Here is a 23,197-nt window from a genome sequence, read left to right as displayed (position 1 = left end):
AATTTAAGTGTGTAGAGAGAAAAAAGATTTAAGTGTCAGTGCCAATGTAGTATGAGATGTAGTTATCAAACTTGGAACTGCTGGCAATTCATAATGGGTCAATCACTGAAAAAATATCACTGTTGTTTTTCAGGGATGTATAAGTGCCTGTGTGGTTCAGCTAATTTGGGCTGCTTTGGTACCAGCTAGGCTTGCTATTATTTCTGAATGGTGAGTTTGCTGAGAGCTGGTGTTTCATGCTTATTCTTGGCTGACAACTCGACTTTTCTTGTGTCTCTGCTATCACTCAGCTGGCTGGTCCAGTCTTGCTTTCAACATGAAGACAGAGTAGTGAAGTAGAGAATGCAAGTGTGCAATGATCTTGAGGCCTAGCTCAGAACTGGCACGAGTGACTTCTACAACATTCCCTTTGTCAAAGCAAGTGAATTCCAATTGTTGAGAAACTTCTTCATGAGAGAAGCTAAAAGGTTATATTTCAAAGGACATGGGGATAATAGGACCATTTTCAGTTAAAAAAAATACAATGTGGATTAGGAATTTTATCTCTTGTTATTATTACCTTAACTATGGAAAGTAGTATCTTGTATTGGGCTTCCTATTGATGGTTCAAGGTGGCTCAACTCTACATTCATTGACAGAAAGTTGGTAGCCTCAAATGATCTATGATGAAAGTATTAACATCAAAGAAACAATCAAATAATAAACATTACGGCTTTTTGTTTATTTTGTTTTGTTCTGTTTGACAATATCGGCTTGTTAAATATTTACCAGCATGATATCGGATTCATCCATCACCAAAAATCTAAAATATATGACATAGTATCTGGGAGATGGGAAGAGAAGGGAGAGAAAGAGAGAGAAAGAGAGGGAGGGAAGGAAGGAGGGAGGGAGGGAAGGAAGGAAGGAAGGAAGGAAATGAAGGTGAAGGAAGGAAGGAAGAAGGAAGGAAGGAAGGAAGGAAGGAAGGAAGGAAGGAAGGAATGAAGAAGGGAGAGAGGGAGGGAGGGTGGGAGGAAGGAAGGAAGGAAAGAAGGAAGAAACTGTAGATTGAAAAGTTGGAGATTCATTTGGGAAAGTTGAAAAAGAAATGGTAAAACTGAAACCTCTAGATATTGGTGAAGTGATTTCAAAACCTGAAAATAATAATGTTCATTGACTATTATTGGTTATCACAAAATAAAGATGACCTCAGACAAGAGTTGACTTCCTTTTGAGCAAAAATTGAAGAAAACAGTTTCCAGAAATGGAAAGCCTTATGAAACTGGAATCATTGCTTCTCTCAATCCATTAAAGATTATGGGATAAGATGGAATAATTCTTTTAGAGACAAGATCCAGTAAAACTTCCCAGTCTAAAGAATTGACTTAACTTTGTAGCTCCCAGTTGTCGTAAGTGTGAAGTCCCAGCGCTTTGTCATAATATGCAATACTCTTCGTGTTATATTTTCTTATTTCCTTTCTGATGTTATTTTTTCTCTTTCCCTTAACTTAATTATTCCACACTGCTTTGTATAAAGTAACCATTTATCGCCTTTGAGCCTTTGGACTCATAATCTTTCTCTCTGGAATAATAATCTTTCTCTCTGGAATGTCACGCTTTCAAGCCCTGATCTTCCAAAACATAGTTATTCTGAGGTCTACACTATTTATCTTTTCCAAAATTATTTTCTCGCCATCCATGCATGGTGTTGATAATCTTATAACATATTTTATTGAATAGTTATCTTGCTAATTTTTCCCACTAGTTTCAGAGTGCCATAAAGGCTGAGCTCATGTCAAACTTATTGTTACTCATAGTGCAGAATATGCTTTAGATTTTCAATAAATATCTGATGAATTAAACAATTAATAATGTACATGAAAGTGTTTTCAAATATATTTTTATCAATATTTTAGAATAAGAAAAAACACTAACAACATTGGTTGTATTGTGCCATTATTTTATAATAAGATAGGAAAAATGAAACACTGCCAATTAATAGTAACAACAAGCAATTGATTGCAAGCAGATTGAAATTTCAGAAATGTTAAAACATTTTTAAAAATCATTGTTTTAGAACCAAGATGTTATTAATATCATATTGATTTCTCCCTCGATAAAAGAATGAGCTTTATTCAACAAATATAGACTCTAATTTTATATGCTATATTTTTAAATAAAAGAAAAGCAATTCACATTATTAGAAAATACAAGTACTTATAGCAACATTGATATTAAATATTTCAGATAAAAAGTATAACAAAGATAGAGATGTGCTATGTTTAGAACATTCATACATATAAAATACACAAAGTGTATATTACATACATTCAACTTAATTTAAGTAAATGTTTACATTTCAATGCTATTGTAACAATGATCAATTTGAATGTATTGAATTTTAAAATCATGTATAATGCAAGGCTTAAATTCCAAATAGATCACAATTAGCAGGTCATTTAAATCTGCATTACCAGGTCATAGAATATATATATTTTTTTCCTAAGTGAATGCATGTTCTGCTGCTTTTTCATAATTGAGGTGGGCAGAGAAGAAAAGTTTTGCAGAAATGCAAGTTCTCTGTGTGTAGTCGTCATTGAGTTGCCGCTGTGAATCTCCCACAGCAGATAACAAATCCATTGGAAATCTGATTCCATAAAGTTAAGCAATGTTTGCTGTGATTTTCACATAAAATCCTTGCAATTCCCAGCTGCTACTTTTTATTTAATTGTATAATTTGTTTCATAATGAGTTTTTGCTTCATTTTCCACAAAATGTCAATTTTAAAAGCAGTACTCTGAGGTACCAACCATAGTGCAAATCCCATCAGTTTTCAGGCTTTCATTTGCACACAAAATTCAAATTAAAGGAAAAAGAAAAGAATGACAATATGATGGCAATGTTCATAAAGTATCTATATTTAATGTTCACTCTCCAAATGATTCTGAGGAAATTATTATCATTTGACATATCCTGAAGACTTTAAAAAAATGTTCAATGTAGAATACTGGTATTATATTGTTCATTCTGCCAAGAAATTTGAAACAGCTACAAAAAGGGAAAAATAGTTAACTTAGGAATATTTTTTACAAAGGGATCTGAAAATACAAAATTTTTTGAGCATTTTAAAATATATTTTTGAGCATTATTTTATTTACGATCATTACATTTATGTCTTTTCTTATAGTAATCGAATATATATATCCTTTTCTGGTGTCTATTTCAAGTAATTCTAATGTACACACAGACATGCAAACACATGTCCAGACAAGTACATGGACCCACATAGGCAAACAAACACACACAACTACAAATGCACAGTATAAAATAAAATGAAACAAGGCTCTGAATAAGGAAGAAATGTACATTTTTCTTCCAAATGTAATCAAGAGTGTTACAATTTGTCTAAAAGCCACTAAGCTTATGCAACAACAACAAAAAAAGCAAACAAAAAAACAAACAAATAAAAAAACACAAGACAACAACAAAAATCACCCAGGAAAACATTTACATTAACATAATACTTAAAAATTTATCGTGTACACCATGCCACCCTGAACACGCCTGATCTCATCTGATCTCAGAAGCTAAGCAGGGTTGGGCCTGGTTAGTACTTGGATGGGAGACCACCTAAAAATACCAGGTGCTGTAGGCAGAAAAAAAAATTATCTTTTATATTTTGCAGATATGAGTTTTGTATAAATTCCTTCCTTCAAATTCCTTGTTTCTTTACCTAAGAGTCAAAGCTATGAGCAATCACTATATATCTTAATCTCTGTAAATATAGCATTTTGTTGAATTAATTGTTGGCATAAGTTTAGGACAGGGTCTTTATAACACAGAGGATGTTAAACATTAAAGAGACAGGTCATACTGACTGGATTCCAATATTTGTGGAGTTGTGATTACATAAAATATAGAACTGTGTTTTTAGGTAAAATCACCTAAAATAGCCCTCCAGCCCAGATTGAAGAGGCTTAATCTGGGACAGTGCATGATGTCAGATTCCACACGATGCCTTGTTTACCACACTCCTGGAAGTCAAAGGTGTCTATTGTAATTGGAACAAAGAAATACATTATCAAATAAGAAAGAATTATTTATTAAATATTAATTTAGGGTTTTAAGATGTTCGATTAAATCATTTGTAGCAAAGAATGAGACTGTGTGGAAATGAGCATAGTTTAAGTATGTAGAAGAGATAAGAAATACCCCAAAAGAAGGGACATTTACTAAGAAGGAAAGCTTGCATAGGCCTCGTTAACATAAACTACAAATGAAAATAGAAGATTCAAAAGAGAAAAGATGATGTCACTGTAGACAATCAAGGTTGCCTATACAATAGTTTTTGTTTTTCTATTTTTTCAAATAGATTAATAAAGCTTTATTAAACTGCAAAAGTTTATCAAATAGATGAATAGTTTTAATAAACTGCAAAAAAAATAAACTGTAAAAAATAGTCTTTATGCTTATGGAAATGTTTTTACAAATAGGCTTAAACAATCAAGAACAGCGTAAACAAATGGTTGGGAGCAACATTTCAATATTTAATATGTAAAGCATTCAATATAAACCTATACTCTATTAGAACTTATTTTGAATTTTTAGTATAATTATCTAGAATAATATTTCTTATTGTATCACATATGAATTAAAAAAATCCTATCTGAAATCTGGAAAGAAGTTTAGTAATTTAAAATAGGTTAAATTCAACTCATAATCTAACTCTATATTACTGCAGAAATCTGTATACAATGTGTTAAGCTTGATATTTTTTATATAAAATCTGCTTATTTATTTCTTCCAAGTAAAAGTAGAGTTTTATCAAATGGAAACATAGCAAAAGTCTTATACAAATGAAAAGGCTAAGATTAGCATGGTCTGGATTCTCAAGGTATCAGTTTCCAGACACTTGACTGGAACAAGGAACTGAAAAATGAAACAATCTAAACAGTGTGATCCTTTGGCTTAGCTTCCAAAAAGACTTATGCAAATGAAATCAGGGCCCCATATACTGGATCAGAACAACTGATGCTGAAAAGGGATACCTGCTGAACAGAACCTGAAGCTGGCCCCCCAAGAAGGGGGGCCATTTGATTTTGGCCCTCAGAACAGCAGTTTGTAACAATACTCCAGAATTATTTTCCCAGGGGAAACAACATTTTGCCTAAGATCAGAAGGAATCAAAGAAATGAGAATTGCTTTTCTTTCTTTAATACTGCCGCACAAGATCCCAATGAAAAAGGAAATTTGGACTCTTGGCGTCTTGAACTTTTTTTTCTTCCCTTTTCTCTCTTAGAAGATTGCTTAATGTTGATTATCCAAGGAACAAATGTAATTATGAATTACTAACTTAGAAATATTACAGGTAAAAATACTTGCCTATTAAGTGAGAACAGAGAGATAATGTTTATATTTCTTTTTTGGGCATATTGACTTACTGAATAACAATAACCATTATAGAAGTCCTCGTAAAAAAATCTTATTTCTAGTTATGTAAAATTGTGTATAGAAATATAATTAATGTGTAATATAATGTAGGTGTAGGATAGTATGAAAAACAGATTTATTTATTTTTTCTAATCACTGTCTTATTATGTATTATATCTTATTCTGCAGCTCTTGAATATATCTAAGGCAGAATGAATTTGCTTGGCCATTTTTACATTTTTAGCTATCTAAAGTAATCTGTCTAATCTATCTAAAAATTCTACCCCACATCCAGTTAAGAAAAGTATCCAACCCTCCAAACTCAAGACCAGGAGAGGAATTTTGCAAATGGTAAATAGAATTTAATGTTGTAAGTCTTTATATATGTATAAAGATGGGACCTTTATATATGGAGCCATATGCATTGTATATAAAGACTTTATTATGCCTTACCTAATCTGCCCCAAATTGTTTACACGAACTCAATAGACTTTCAAAGAAAACAGTGTAAGCAGATATTATTTATCGACAAAATGATATTTGGCCAGTGCGAAATTTAGCATTAATATACTGCAGACTAGCATCATCTCTAATATGTTGCTATTGTATGACACAATAGAAAGAGCATTAAATGTCTTAAATTCTGAGCCTTAATTTTACCATTTAAAAAAGAGAACATTTGGACTTTGTCATCTTGAAAGTCTCTTAAAAAGAATTGCTTTTTAAATGATATGTATTTATTTCCATTAAACTACATTTTTAATAATCAACTCTCTACCATATACTAAGTTTATCTTGTGTTATATTACCATATTTCAAAACTTTCCCATATTTAACCCTGACAGTTGAGAACACTGTGCTTAGTTTTAATGATCTCTTATTACTTTAGTCCCAGATTTTGAGTTAAATCAACTAAGGAAACGACAAAAGAATCAAGTGTTTTCAACACCAAGAATTTCTTGAAATTTCTTCTGACAATGAGTAATCCCCAGGTTTCTGCCAGAGCTCCACTGACAGAGAGCCTTCCATGACGTGACTCCACACCCTGATTCCCAGAAAGGGAATATTAGAAATTTGGGTTTATTTTCCTCCAAAGATGTTCCTGACAATGAAAAATGTCAACGTAATTGAAAATGATAATACAGTCACTTATTTAAAACTGGGAAATAAAGTGACTGACAATGATAACCCTTTAATTAAAGTTAAATATATAGTGACAAATTTGATGGGAATCAATACAACAGGAGAAGAGTCTTTCTTGATATAATTATCCCACTTTGATGTAATTATATTGCATTTATAATCTTGCCTGTTTATATGCTGTTAGCATTGTACAGGATTGTTTTGCCTGCATTCCAATGAGGATTTTTTTTTTTAATTTCTGTTTTTAAGACCTCATAGGGTACTAATCTAAGAATAAGAGTTTTATCATATAAAAAACTATCTCGGTATGTATTAACAATGTAACTATAGTTACCTCTGGTTTATAACCAAATTAAATGAAGTCTATTGTCATATTTAAGTCAGCATGCTATCATTTAAAACAGAAAGTGAACAATAAATGTCCTTTATCAAGATAAAACTAGAGAATAAAAATCATTATTCTTGGTTGATAGTCTTATGCCTTTCTATTGTTAATTTAATGAGATCTAAAATATGAAACTATTTTTAAGAATATTTGAAATAAAAATGGATTTGCATAACCAAGTCATGACAGATAGGAAAACTACATGCATTCTTGATCATTTTTTAATTCCAACTGTATAAGGATATATTGTAATTTAAAATGCAGGATAATGGATTTTATATTATAGTTAATGAAGTTAAAATCAAAGCCAAAATAAATCAATCTAGTGATTGCATATCTTTAATGAACCTGCACATTAAGTCCTAATTAATAGTATGCCATAGAAAAGTTTTAGGTCGAAATTTGAATGCTTTCTCTGCAGTAATACAGCTAAAAGGAAGTATAAGTCCTGAATTGGTGGCTATATTATGAGAAATTAAGCCTCATTCTTTTTCTCTTTCTAGAAGTAGAAATAACAGCATATATGGTCAAATTTCATTCCAAATCTCTATTCCAGTCACTCAGTGTAACTTACATGAAAAACAATGATTAAAACAGTAGAATTAAGAAGATTGTGGTTCAATTGCCTGTTGGCGGACTTCTCAACCAAGGTAATTAGAATGACTTATAATGTGAAGATAAAACTATAAAAAAAATTAGACCTGGAATTTTATTTCATTGTCACATGCACAAAGTGTCTGTTAGTGTCTCCATTTATCAGTTTCTTCTTTTTCAGTTTTTAATATATTTAAATAATAGTCTTCAAATACATTTTTTAAAAATAGAACATCTAAAGCCATGTAATATTTAGGTTTGTTAACACAGTTTAGAATGCTTTGCATTTGTACCAATATTTTCAAATTGAAAGAAACCAAAAAAAATTCACAAAACATGTAATTTATTTTATATGTAATTACCATACTAGATAAAGCGCAACGAATATTTACGTACTTATTGTTTCAGAAATAGCATTTCTATAATTTATTTGGTTTTTTTTTTTCCTCTTTGAACATCTTTGAACATCATATACTTTTTTTCCTAATAATAAAACTTTTTGCTTAGAGAGAAACACATGTTTCACACCCATGCTTCTGTAGTTGGATGATTTTTTTACTCTACTGGAGTGAGATTCCAGAAGACTTTCCAGATATTCTATGTCCTCACCTCAAACAGTCTTCCCCAAGATGGAAGTCTGGCAGAAGAAACAACATAGGACTTTAAGTTCCTCTTGTCTTCTGGTTCATCCAGAACAGAACTGTTATTGTGCAGAAGAGAACCACATATAATTTGATTGGTTTTAACAACAGTCCATTTACCTGAAGATCTAGAGACCTATTCTCGCATTAGGTTTATCAATATTAAAATGGTATTTTGTTTTCATCGACCTGTCTCTTCTCTTTTTTGTTATAGTTTTTGGTTTATTTTATTGGTCTTGTCATTTAAAAATTTCCTGTCCTGCATATTTTTGAGAGTCACCCCCATATTCATTTCTAAGATTTGTAATTTTTAAGTCTTACTGATGTGTCAATTTTTATGGCTAAAGATAATTATAAATATTTGAAAGTGTTCCTAGTGATATAAACAAATAAACAAATACTTTAGTAGATTATATTAAGAAAATAATTATTTGACAATATTTAGTTGTATATACTTTATTTTATTGTAAACTATTATATGCTATTATTGTTATTTTGAGATTTTCGACTGGTTTTTCAGCATGTTTAGTTTTTAGTTAATTCTATATCATTCGAATTATATTTTTATAATATATTCTAACATATACAAAGTCCAATCTATGTTTACTTTTTAAAAAATAGTTTTTCCAATTGTTGAAATATTTGAACTTATTTTTTCATATAAACTTTGAATTACTCAGTTAAATTCAATAATATATTTGTTTTCTTTATTTTTTTCTTCTTGCTTTTTTCTTTATCTCTTTCCTTCCTGCTTGCTCTCATTTTTAAAAACATCGATTGTCTGTTTATCATATCCGATATGGTGATGTAGACAATTGAGATATGATGATGAAAAGATGTAAAGCCCCTGCCTTTTGAAAGATTTTTCTCTAATAGTAAAAGGAAGATCATTTGTGGTAGGTTATGAAGAATTTTCAATGCCTGAAGCTTGATTGCAGTGGAGGTCACTGAATCATTTATGGAATATATCAAAGCCAAATCTATCATATTTGAATTCTTTGGGCATTGATATACCTCCTCTGGCAAGGAAAACAAAAGAAAAAAATAAACAAATGGAACTACATCAAACTAAAAAGTTTTTGCACAGCAAAGGAAACCATCAACAAAACGAAAAGACAACCTACTTAATGGAAGAAGATATTCACCAATAATCTATCTGATAAGAGGTTAATATCCAAAATTTATAAAGAATTCATACAGATCAACACCAAAAACACAATTCAATTAAAAATTGAGCAGAGGACCTGAATAGACATTTCTCCACAAAGGACATACGGATGGCCAATAGAGATATGAAAAAATGCTCAAGATCACTAATCATCCGATAAAGGCAACTTAAAACCACAATGACATATTACCTCACACCTGTCAGAATGGCTATCGTCAATAAACCAACAGATAAGTGTTGTTGAGGATGTGGAAAAATGGGAACACTTTTATGCACACAGAATCAAGATTTTAATTCATCACTCTTGCCTATGCTAAGTAGATGATCTGGCTATATGGCTTTATAGCCTCACTCAATTTTTCATTCTCCTTTTCTTTTACTCTTTTCCAGCAATACTGGTGTTTTGTGGGACAGAAAACCCTTTCTAAATTCAAAGTTTATTAATATACTATTTTTTCTGCCTCTTCATTCCACCCATCATATAATATTTCATCTCGAGTACTTCTATGGTAAATTACATTATCATTTCCAATTATTCTCTTTTTCATTGTAACAATATTATTCATGTCCCTTCTTGCCAGGCCTCCCTATAGGTAGACTGTATTTCTACAGCCATCATTTGTATTGACCGTGTGATTTGTCTTGTCTGATGAAATGTAAATAAACATGACAGACTCCTTTACAGTGAAGAAGTTTTCAATGAGCTTGAATGATTTGGTTCAGGTTCTTGTTCCTGTCTTCTGTCGTGAGATGCAGTCTAATCCTTCAGCCTGGTCACAGAATCAAAGAACAAGTGCAGAAAACCGGAGTGGAGCAAAGCCCAAAAAAGCCCTTCAGGTTCCACCAGAGCTACGAGCAACAGCTGAATGAGGAACTGATTTTTATTTAGTCATAGCTCTTATTCAAATTTGTAATTATTTTATTCATTTGTGTATTTCTTATAATGGTATCACCAGTTACATTTTCGATTAAGACATGGAGTGCTCTTCTCAGTATGGTTCAAAGGTTAGAAGAGTTATGTAGCAGATATGCAAAAGCATCTGTTAAAGTAGTCCATGATGGAAAGAACTCCCTCTTTCACAATGATGGCTCTCATATACAAATATATGTTATTAATATACACAACCAAAGTATAAATGAGTGTATTAAAAGAACTTTTCAAGGTTAGTCTTGTATTTTATTTCAATTTAGATGTTTAAACCTTATTTCCGTAAGTAAAGTTCAAGGTCTTTAATGGTAGTTACCATGTCTCATACATCAAATATTATTTGTATCCCCGCACCTAGAGAACTTTTTAACAGTTAAAAAAAATTTATTTTATTACTTTTACTCTGAAAATACAGCTGGCTAGTCTCTCTGATACTATATGCCCGTAAATGTTTTTACAGGATTCATTTTTTTTTTCTGACCATCATCCCTCGTATTTCCACTGATATGAAAGTGATGTACCTCACTGAAGTGATTATTAACTGACATAAAGAAATATTACATCTATTCTCTGCAGCACTTTCTTCATTGCTTCAGTTGTTTCTTTGTTCTTTATCATTCAGTGCCATTCTCAGTCTTTTGGGGTTGCAATCATTCTATTATGGAATTCTGAATACTTCTTTCAACAGGATTTTAGCCCCTGTAGAGAAACAAGCTGGTAGAGTAATGGCTGGTTATGCTTTCCTACTGTATCAAGGAATCAATTATGGACCACACCATGTCCACATTGCAGATGAAATAAAATCTCTTTTCTTTTTATATTTTTTAGTTAAGGGTGAAAAAATAACATTTTTTTCTGATAGGACTCAGTTAAATATTCTCAAATTTCTCAAGTTAAACTGATCTTGCTCTTATGCATACAGATAAAACAGATACATATTATCTGAATAGAAAATACATACCACCATCCCTGAAACTTGTGTATGCCGTTAGAGTTTCTAGCTTTACACACATTAGTTCATGTGGTCTTCCTGGCAGCCCTATGAGATAAATACATTTTAAGATAAGGAAACCAAGAATTATGAAATTTAAGTGAGGTTTCTAAAAATCATCCATACACACACACACACACACACACACACACACACACACACACACACATATAAGCTATGACCCAGAGTAGGGAATTATGTGTGAAATTCAACAATCTTTTTTTATAAATCCACTTTTCAACACTATTTACATTCTTTTTTATAGATAAACATAAATAGATATTATTACAATATTTTTTCTTAGTAATGGGGAAAGAAATGCTTACCATTTTAATTAAGCAGAAAGGTTATGAACATTTTCTGAAGAAATTTATGTGAGATAGACTATATTTATCTTCCGTTAAAAAACTACTACATGTTATTAAAAAACTATAAGATAAAGTCTTAGAGAAATTTATCCCTGACAAGTTGACCATTCGTTTTGTTTTACTCAATAAAATATGTATGACGGTAAAATAAACTACTTCTGGACAGGCTTTGCAAGCCTGCCCGTGAATCCATGTGCTCTTACTCCCTCCTCTGTGATCGTAGAAGCTTGTGTTTACATTGAGACCCTTCAGCCTTGACCCTTACTGATTTCAATAAACTGAGTCCCTGGCTGACTTGCAGCAGGCATGTAGTAAACTTTCTTTCGAAGCTACTAAACTTAGAGATTTCTCTATTATCATAGCATAAATCAGCCAATCAAGGCTGACAGAATATTTTTTTAAAAGTTTAGATAATGTATGTAAAGTCTGTGATCATCGGAATAACTTTTCCAAATCTAAATGAATTTCTCAATGTAAAGTTTGGTGTGTTAACTTGGACAAAGACCATATTACACAGTTCTTTCTTAAGCTCATGATTATTGGACACAGTTCTTGGCACATCAAATATTGAAAATAAATTTATTTTTAATTATTTAGATTGAGTATAATCAAGTGTGCTGTTGCAATGTCTTGTATGGCATACATATGAGTATCAAATTTAGAAAATGGATATAGATCTTAAGAAGGGTAAAAATAGATTAAAATAATTGATTTATAAAATAACTAAATAACATCCTAAGGACACTTCTTTATGCATGCTGAATGCATTTTTGTGAATGTGTTTTCTAATTTGTCATTTGTAAATTTAGAAAAAAATCTGGATCTAAATTTAGTCAAAAAATATGAGAATTCTTTTTGTGAAATTACTCAATAAATTATACTTTGCTATAAACATATATACAAATTTACTTAAACTAAAATTTGTCTCAAAATATAAAAGCTCTAAATTATAAAATCTATTTAGATGGAAATATTATAAAATTTGGATCACAAATTAGTTTTCAAGGCTTCAATAGCTATAAATAATTTGATTTTAATTAAAAAACATATTAATACCATTTCAAAAATCAAAAAAGTTTTTCTAAATCACGTGTGTTCTATAAACTATTCATAACTTCTGTTTATGAAATACATCAACATTCTTTCTTCATGAAAAAAAAATAATTATTTTTCCCAGTCTTTATCTTTGTAAATTTTCCCAGTTGAATTGATGAATAAAGGATTACATATTTACAGAGAATTCAAATTGACAAAATTTGTGTTGCTCAATAGTCCTCAATGAAAAGAGTTGCAAAGGAAGATACTAGAAATTGTATTGCTTATGGTGCCTCTGATCATTTAACTGCGAATGTTAGAAATAAATCAACATGATACATCTGGTCTTTTTGACAGGAGGCTAGAGAATTCTGAAGATACAAATATTATTAAATCATGCCTCACTATGAGCATCGGAGAAGTAAATATTAATGAGCCTTTTGTGAATAAGAGATAATTTACTGTCAAACAAACATTCGCTTTGTAAGAAAAAGGGAATCTACACTATAGGCAGACATTTCCAAAGTACAATTAAATTATATTCATATTGAACACAGCAGTGTTACCTCCAGAGGAATTTTGAGCCATTTTGTTAATATTTGTGAAAATGAGAAATGTTTGCTGGTTTCCATCTTGTTTTGTGTGTCTCCCAGAAAGCAATATCTCTGATAAGCACTATAGACTTCTGAATTGGCTCTTTTGCTGTTTGAGACTATCCAATACAAGCCCTTATGTCAATTCCTATTGCATCTAATGCAGGCTCCTGCTTTTTTTTCCCCCCTTTTAATCACAAAGTTTGAGTTTGTTGAAAGTTTTTATCCTTTCCCCAGACAAACGGAAATACATGCATACCCTTGCATGAGTATTTTCAGTGGGTTCACAAAAATCCATGAATTCCAGTCATGTATTATTAAAGAAATCCTGAATTTAGTGGTTTCAACAAGTCTTCAGACCTGTTTAAGTACATGGTTAATTGTTGGTCTGAAGTTCGGCCCCCAGATCCAGGACACTTGGGATGAGTCTGGATTTTCATTCTTGTAGCACTGAGGTTCAGAATATAGTGAGTTGAATGAAACATGGGATAACTCAGTTTTTAGCTGATTTTCAGAATTTTTCGCTGGGACTCTCCTGATTGAAGAGATGGAAGTTCGCTGGCAGGAAAGGCCTAAATACATGTGCCCAGGGAGGCCACGTGAAAAGCATGGTATATAAAAAATTCTAGAATGAAGAGGTGACTTTCTTGACCCCAAGTGACCTGCACCTGTTTCAAGCTTGTCTCTTTTTCACAAGATAGAGGACCAGTAGGGTTAAGTGCCTGGGAAACTAGTCTTGGTGTGTCGTGGGACATCCCATTACAACTCTTGGTCTTTGAGTTGCTCTGCCCTCTTTATAGGCTCTAAAGCTAATTAAACTGGCATAAGGAGCATCTGTTCTCAATGAGTCTTTTGGTCAATTTTAAACCTAGCTTCACTGATACTGATTTGATGGTTCTGCAGAAATTTCTAAATCCGAGAATGCACGCTCTCTCAAATACATCTCTTTTGAAGTTCCTTAGATATATTTTGGAATTCTAATGTTTTTAAGTCCACAATAATAGTATTATAGGTACTCTCTTATATTTCTAACATGAGTAAAATTATGCTGCTGTATTGTATTAGGGATGTATCTGCCAGTTCTGAGACCCACATTCCACGCTAACGGAAACTATTCAATCCAGAATTATGCTGGAATATTAAAAAGTGGAATATTGGTTGAAGCCTGGATAAATCTCATTCTCTTTTTTCTTCGAAATCTTACCTACATAAAGGAGGGCATTTCTTGTCAGTGAGAGGTGGCGTGGGATGGTCTTGATAGCACAAGAAGCCAGGGCTGACATTACAGGTAGAACCTATAGCTTTAGGAAGAAGCAAAGGCTATAAATATCAGGAGGAGGGGCAGTGAAGAGAGGACAAGTAAGTGGGAGTGCAGGAAGAAATTGCAATTTCAGTAGAGAAAAGTAAGGAATCTCATGAAAGTGAGAAGGAGAGAGAAGAGGAGAATAAAAGAGAGCAAGAAAAATTGCCCACCTATTTTCTACAGATGCTTTGGCTTCTCTGGATGACTTTCCTGAAGAATAAGTGCCACTATAATCCACACTGTGGTAATAGCCATAAACTTTTATTCTTGACTTAGTAAAGAAACATATTTTTAAAAATATATTTTTTGCTTCCTGTTGAATCTTTTGCTTCATTTAATATGTAAACATTATAAAACTGATTATACTTGATTATACCTATTTCTTTTTATGTACTATTTTAATTATTTGATTATTTGTTTATTTTTCTATATTGATGGTACATTTCTCATGAACAGGATGATCTCATTTATTTTAGTGTGTGCAGGACTCACAAAAGGCTTAGCATTTACAAAATGCTCATTCAATATTTATTGAATGAGTGAATTACTTGTCCTATTTGTAAGTTTACAAACTCATTTTTATATGTTCTCTTATTTGTAGAGAATTGATTTCAAAATATAACTATGTTACTCAAATGGAAAAAGAAAGTTTACTATCTACAGAGACTTAGATGTGAAGAGATAAAATAAAGAAGAAATCATGTACCAGAAAAATATTTTTATTTTCTATCTACTGGAAATATTGCAGTCATACTTACATTTTATTCTCCACAGGAGAATATATAAATATATATTTATTGTCTTACTCCTTGTAGTTCAACAAACAATGGAGCTTGTGTCAATCACTTCTGAATTGGAGGCCTTTTTAAAACAGTGTATAATCAACGTTTTCATAAATAAAAAATCCAGCTTTACTATATATGTGTATCTTAAGAAGAAATTCAGATAATACAAACTTTTTTAATGTGATCAGTGTTAAGAAGTTTAACCTTTTCACTACTACAAAAGTTGAAGAAAATTAAAGGATGAGATCTTTTCAAGTAATGACCTGGACACATTACATTTTGTTGATTCTTGCACACTAACAACTAATTTTATAAGTAATCGCCCATTCAAAACGGGTAGTAATACAAATATAACTTTAATTAGTAATATCGTGTTTTAATGTTATGTTGACTTCTGTTACACTCATTCTATTCTGTTCTATTATACCATTCCATCATTATTTATTCCAAACTTAATCAATTTGGTAGAACTCTGCCTCAAAAGCCAAGAAGGTTAGAAGAACAAAACAAAACAAAAACAAACAATAAACAGGTAAGGTATTTGTAAAAATTCAGGACAATTCATATTTAAAAATAAAATATAATTATCTCAAAATTGGAATCAAAGTTCATTAGGTAAATAAGAATTGTGTGAGAATTATTTAAACTATGGAGATTTTGTGCCACAATTGTTCTTAAAGAATGTACTCCTACGTAATGTGATGGCGAATCCTGTGGCTTTGCATTCTTGTTTTATTTCTTATAGTTTTTTCCAAGAGGAAAGCCAATGCTTAGTAAAGTCTGCTATTTGATATAAGACGCACACAAGAGTACTGGTAAATATAACTGGCTTTGGGAGAACAAAACGCATCATGAGTAATGCTTGCCAATTTTCACAGTGTAAATATGCTCAGTGTTAAAGGTTGAATTGCGTACCCTCCAAAAGATATGTCGGAGTCCTCATCTCTAGGACCACAGAAAGTGACCTTTTTTGGCAATAAGATATTTGCAGAGGTAATCAAGTAGGAGTGAGGTTATTTATTCCAATTTTAATTTTAATTCAATGTAAATGATGTTCTTATAAAACCTTTGATTCCAAACAGTGAAATTATTGAGTTTAACTTAGTGGATTCATAATTTAATAAAATAGTGTTAGATTGTTTTCCAAGATTACAGAGACAAATATGTACACAGGAAGAACATGTAAAGATTGGAATTATGCTGGCACAAATCAAAGAACTACCAGAGGCCAAGTGTGAACAAGAACAAATCCTTGCTGGCACTCTCAGGGGAGTATGGCCCTGACAACAATTTCATCTCAAATTTCTTATCTCCAGAACCGTAAGACAATAAATTTCTGTTGTTTAAGCCAGTCGGTTTGTGGTACTTTATTACAACAGCTCTAGGAAACTAGTATACTCGTTATGATGATTTCAGTCTACTAACCTGAAATCCTGGAAATTTAACAATCAGCTTGCGCATGCCATTGTGAGTCAGTTCCAGTATACGTTTAGACCTGTACTGTTTGTCAATAGTAATTTATATTTGTTTTAGTCTATTTCATAATCATTTTTTTAGTTGTCTTTTAAAAATGAAGTTAAAAATAAAAAAAAATACTGGATGAAAAAATCAGAGAAGTCTTTTTGAAGCAGGTAATATAAGTAAAACTTAAATGGTGTGTTATTTGATTAGAGATGTGGATGAAACGATATAGGGGAAAATACCATATACTAGTAAATTACACAGTACACCAAAGGAAAATAGCAATTTAAATGAAAATTTAAATATTAACATTGCAAGCATATTATTTGACAAAATAGATCTGTGTTTATCGATTTTTTTCCCCATCTTTCAATTTTCAACTTTATTTTAGGGTTATCTTTGTTTTTACTTTTTTTTCTTCTAAGTGACAGTACTTTTATGTATCACCTCACATGTCTGAATAAGCATATATCATATTTGAATATATAACATTTACAAATGTTATAACCTCAGATATCACACATGTTGTTTTTTTAAAAAATATATTAATATCCATATTTTTACAAATTAACCTCTCATTTCTGTAATCAACATTAACAACCTGTGTATATGTTTGATATCTTTATAGATATTCTTCACAACAGCACCAAAATTATTTCACGAAGTTCTATAATTATTTAACAAAGAAAGGAAATGAAAAACAGAGAGGTTAAACAAATTTTCCAAAGACAAATTAACAGCAATTGTTGGATTTCAGAACTCATTAAAAAAAAGCACAATATGCTGCATCTCATTTTCATTACAACTCAGTAGATTTATTTCTTTAGATTTGATTCCCAGCAGTGAAATTACTGAGTCTGATGATTAATGAAATATAATGTGTATAATTTAATGACAGTGCTAGATGGTGTTTCAAGATTACTTTAATTTTTTATGTTCTTCCTTTTCCCATAATACTGCAAGAAGTCAGTATTAAATTTTTCCCCATTTTGCAGGCCATTCTGATAGGTAAGTATATCTCAGTGTTCCATTAATTTGCATTTCTCAAATTTAGAAATATGGGCAATTTTCTCCTGATCATTAGATATTGAATTTTTTATTCTGAATTTCCTACTCAGTTATTCACCTATTTCTCATTCATTTGAATATCTTATTAGAATTCATCTTCATCCACATTATAAATTTTTCAATTCATCATTTTCTTTTAATTTGCTTTAGATATTTTTGATGTAATTAAATTGTAATCAAAACTTTATTTCATCTTTTATAGCTCTGAATTTGTTTTATTAATTAAACACATCATGTTCATTATTCAGAATAAGGGAAAAAATAACAATTTTGAAACTTTCTGTTTGCCACTGATTGCATTCACCTATCCTCAGTAATTACCACTCCCATGAGTTCCCTATTAATTAAGACTTCATTTTTCTCTTTGCCTTCTCCAAATTTGTATCTATTCTTAAGATTTATACTGTTAAAATTTAAATGTTAAATTTCATATGTGTAAGTTTGTATGTTTTCTTGGTTAACTTGTATTTTCCACTTAACATTTTTTGGGTTGTGATTCTCAGTATTTTAGTAATATCCACAATTTATCTATGAAAATGACAAGGAACAATGTTCTTAGTCAAATGCTTTAGTCTTACAAACAATGTTGCTTTGAATATACTAATATTTACCATTTGTGTGCAATGTGCATCTTCAGTTTTGCTAGGTAAGATCAAATTGTTCTCTAAAGTGTCATTTTCCCCCTTCTCTGAAACCTGTCCATGGCTTCTGCCAGCTCACAAATTTACTCTTTAGCTGTGTGCTTTATTATGTTTTTTAAACTGATGTATCCCATAATCATTCTTTTTTTAAAGTTCTTAGTTTATTAATCCTCTCGTGAAAAATCTGCTCAATCACCACAGGTAGTCATTGATGAATCTTTACTCCTTCAGTTGTCTAATCTCCACGTCACTTTTGGCCAGCACCAACATTAGCCTTTGCAGTCCTCCTAACTTTTTCTCATTCTGTTCTTGAGTTCTCTTTGCTGTTTTCTTGAAGTCTTTTTTGTTTTCCCTCATACATGCCATGTCTTACAAATCTATGTTTGGGTTCATTTTTCTTTGCAGAATCCAAGGAATGATAAATCATGCCAAAGACAATTGTCTTGCCATCACCAAAATGGATTCTGAATCCAAATATAAAGATGACATCTGGTGCGGTCTTCTACGTTTTGGCTAGTTTTTCTTGAATTTCTGTCTTAAGTATTGTTGCCTTTCCAGGGTGAAGGATGTTGATGACTGTCTATTGGTCATGAACTCCGTAGTCCATATAGTTATTGTTTTGTGCACGATGACAGCTGACCCTTAAGCAGCCAGGAAGGAAAAGAGACCCACGATCATTCTTTATTTTTTAAAAAAAAAAAAGTATAAAGTTCTCAAATATCTAATTCCATTTATCTATATTGACTTTTTGGACCTTTTTAAAGGTTATATTGATTATATATATATCCATAATACTCCATAATATGATCATATTATATATATATATATATCCAAATACTCCATAATATGATTATATTATGGAGTATTTGGATATATATTTTTTATATATAAATATATATATATATTTTATATATATATATATTTCTATATATATTGATTATATATATATATATATCCAAATACTCCATAATATGATGACTCTTTTTTATTTGGTAATATTTTCTGGTTCTTTGTGGAGGTTAGGCCTGCCTGTAGATGTTGTTCTCTGTTGAATCTTTGAGAGAGAAGGTAAATAACACCTTCTGTATGTGACAGCTCCTGGTTGCTCTGAAGGAAAATTCTCAGTCAGTCCAAGCTCAGAACTCAGAATTCACAGATCTTTCCTTCTTGTTTTACTTTTCTAATATCTTTTTTTTTTTGCTATTCATTCTTTAAAATTTGAGTCGTCTCAATTTTTTATGAACAACTTCCTGATTATGCCAAGTAGTATAAATCTTTTCCCCAAAACACATTCAAAATGCAGTTTTTAATAATATACTACTTTTTATTTCTGTTAGCATTTCAACACCTAATATCTTATTTTCCCATTTATTAAAGGTGCCTCCAACACTTTTTATATCTCAAAAATTTTTATTTTCAGTCATTTTGCTGGTGGTGGTGGTGGGGATTTAATATGTAGGCAATTCTTTTCCACTTTTCCCTGTATAACATTTTGCATCACCTGCACAGGTACCATAAAATATCTGTAGTTTCATTTTCACTAAGTTCCAACTCATATTTACTGCTGGTTTAAGATTCCATTTCTGACTGAACCCAAACTAATTATGTTAAGTTTCAGTTTGGTGAAGTAAGAGTTAGCATCAGCAATTTCATTTTGGTTCTGCTGTCTTGTTTTTAACACTAAAAATGTTTTATTTTTGGAAAAGTTGCTACAAGTATTTTCTATATCTTTTTCACCTTCATTTTATAAAATATTTCTTTTTTTTTTTCAATGAATTAAGGTCAATTACCAGGATAATACATAAAGACCTCTAATTTTCAATGTAATAATTTAGGAAAGATTATTAAGGATAAAATGTATCTAAATGTTAAAGGTAACTGAGAAATTGCTGGTTAAAAATGTACATCTCCAAATTTTTTTCTTTTTTTAATTTGTAGAGTCATCATATTATGGAGTTAGAAAACTTAGGTATTTTTTCTTAAGTAGCCAAATGTAAACAAATTTGCTTTTTAATCAGGCACAATGGTTTAATCCAATTTTACCATTTACTGAACTAATTTTAAACTATATAATATTTCTTAAATGTTAGCATATAGTTAAATAATAATTTAAATGATTTAAGTAATTCAAAATACCTATTAGTTCTTGGGAAAAAAGAATTTTATTCGAGTTATTGTTCTGAAAGTGAGGCTGAAAAAGCAGAAGTGTGGGTTTAGTGATGTCTTCAGACATCTTATATTTTATATTCTTTTATCTGCTTTTAATTAAGTTAAAAATGACATACAATTCACAAATAAACATAAACTTATCTACAGTTAGTTGTGCTTTATCTTCTGAGTATATGGTTGACTGATTCTTTTTCATCTCCCAGTAGATGTGGTTTTTGATTATAAATAACCTGCAGCTTTGGGAGAAGTAATAACCTTGACTTTCCACCGAAGTCTCACTTCATCACACTCATTTCTTTTTGCTGGTTGTAAGATGAGGAGCTTAGACTTGGGTAGGAAATGTTTTCATTGTCTTATGTTATAATTTCTCTTACCTTTAAAGAACTGATGTAATGTTTTGTGTTTTCAAGTGTCTTAGATTTGTCTGCTGGAAATGTTAGCTAACATAAATACTCCATTTACAATTGAGAACTTAGATTCTCTAGGCTTCAGACTTTGTAAATCTACATATATATATATATATATATATATATATATATATATATATATATATATATATATTTTACACTGTAGTACACACAAATTCCCCCTATTTTTGAAGAAATTGAAAAGGGTGCCCCCTTCTGGCATGACCCATACAAAGGCTTATAAAGCCAAGCTTGGACTGGAATTTACCCTTAATCAATTTGCCACCTTGACCAGACACTAAAGTACATTGAACCCCATGGACAATAGGCCCTGTCTTCTAAGTATTATTTATATTATACTGTAGCTTTGAGAAAAATTCTTTCTGTAGGTTGATTTTAAACTAGCTAATATATGACTGAGGAGTATTGGAATAATATCAGTAACTCAGTGATAAGTACCCAAGCATCTCTAATCCAACTCAGATCTTTTCTCTAAGTTATTCAGATTTGATGACTTCAGGAACCTAAGTGGTGCCCTTCCCAACCACATGCTTGATAAAAATAGAAAAAAAAAAAGAGAGAGAGAGACTGATACTTTGGTTTTAGGAAGACTATGACTTTTTGACCTCAGAAAAATAAATTTTACTCCTTAGCAGACAGCTGTGTAGCTGCAAATTTTTCTTTCTTTCATCTTTCATTCACCAGACACTTAGAAACCATAGTACAGAATCTTTCACCTGTACTCCCTAATCCATCTGCTCTCTGTCCTGAGAGTTTGACCACAATACACTGTGACTTTGAACTTCGTTGCCCTCTAGCTTCTTATTATGTTTGGCCAACTGATAGCCAAAGCAGGAAACAAGGTCAAGGGGTTTATTCCCAGCTTGTACTGTTGGATCCTCCAGACATCTGAGCCTCAACCTAAGGTCAAGTTGACTCTTACCACATGACTTGCCCCTGGAATATAACAAACCCCTTCCCTCTGGTACCAGGGGATCTGATCTGATGTCTATAATCCTATAAACAGTGTTTGGTTTATAATATCATTCCATAACGATTTGAGATACCTTGTATACATACATGGATATGACTCTGGTACATAGTTCAGAAATCTCATGATATAATGGATCAAAGTATTATAATATCTATTAAGTATTAGATATGTAATATAAATATGTTTTTTTCTGCTATTAAATAAAGGAAAGCGTAAACAAACATTGAAGAGAAAGAAGTTATTTTTTAAGCCATGAAAAATTCACTTTTTATTCTAAATTTGTATAATTTCTTCCTTTTCAATAGTGTTTTTAGGTGATAATTTAGGTTCAATAGAAATCAAAATCATTTGATATTTGAATGATGCATAAATCCTTTGCTACTTTAAGAAAAAAATGAGTGCTCATTTTTGCAATACATAAAATACTGGCTGAGTTTAAGTATATCTTTGAAATATTTGATACTTTGTCATCTCATGTGCATTCATGACTATCAGGGGATTTTGAACCATCGGTCCTTTTAGATATATAATAACCTTAAAATATAGTCTTATGTTTAATTCATTGAAAACGACTTTAATCATTTAGAGCTGATGAATTGTGTATTAATGCCAGGTTTTTATGTATTATAAATGATTTCAAATTAGATATAAAATAATAAGGCCCAGGGGTCAACTAAAATCTGCAGTCACTAAGGCTGGTGTTTTATGGTGTGGGTATTTGAAAAGTACTCTTTTTTTAATTTGTATAGAAATGATAGTCAGAGTTCTGAATTTTACTTCAGTTCCCAAGCTATACTTTTCAAATATGTTTTCTGAAATTTTTCACTTCTTTATAAATATTTACCATGTGTTGTTTCTAGTGTCAAGCATGCAAGCAGCAAGATTTACACTTTCTACTCAGTACATTTTTTTGAGATCTTTGTGTTTTAGAAGACACAGTCTACTGAGTATGAGATGTACATAAATAAATATTTATAATAATATTGTGTCTGTCCTAAATTAGAGGTGAGAATCCTATAGAAAGATACAATAAAAAAAAACAATAAATTAACAGTATTAAAAATAACGTTTACAGAATGAAACTTTAAAAATGAATTCAAGAACTGATGATTGG

The 23,197-nt window shown here is 31.1% G+C and overlaps 1 pseudogene; it reads left to right on the top strand.

The window, feature by feature from the left end:
• Nucleotides 1-3,516: 3,516 nt before the first annotated feature.
• On the top strand, nucleotides 3,517-3,634 carry LOC120586331 (uncharacterized; annotated as a pseudogene).
• Nucleotides 3,635-23,197: the final 19,563 nt, after the last annotated feature.

The sequence above is a fragment of the Pteropus medius genome, unplaced genomic scaffold (genome assembly GCF_902729225.1).
Source record: "Pteropus medius unplaced genomic scaffold, Ma_sr-lr_union100, whole genome shotgun sequence".
Lineage (NCBI taxonomy): Eukaryota > Metazoa > Chordata > Mammalia > Chiroptera > Pteropodidae > Pteropus > Pteropus medius.
This window is presented reverse-complemented; position numbering and strand designations above follow the sequence as displayed.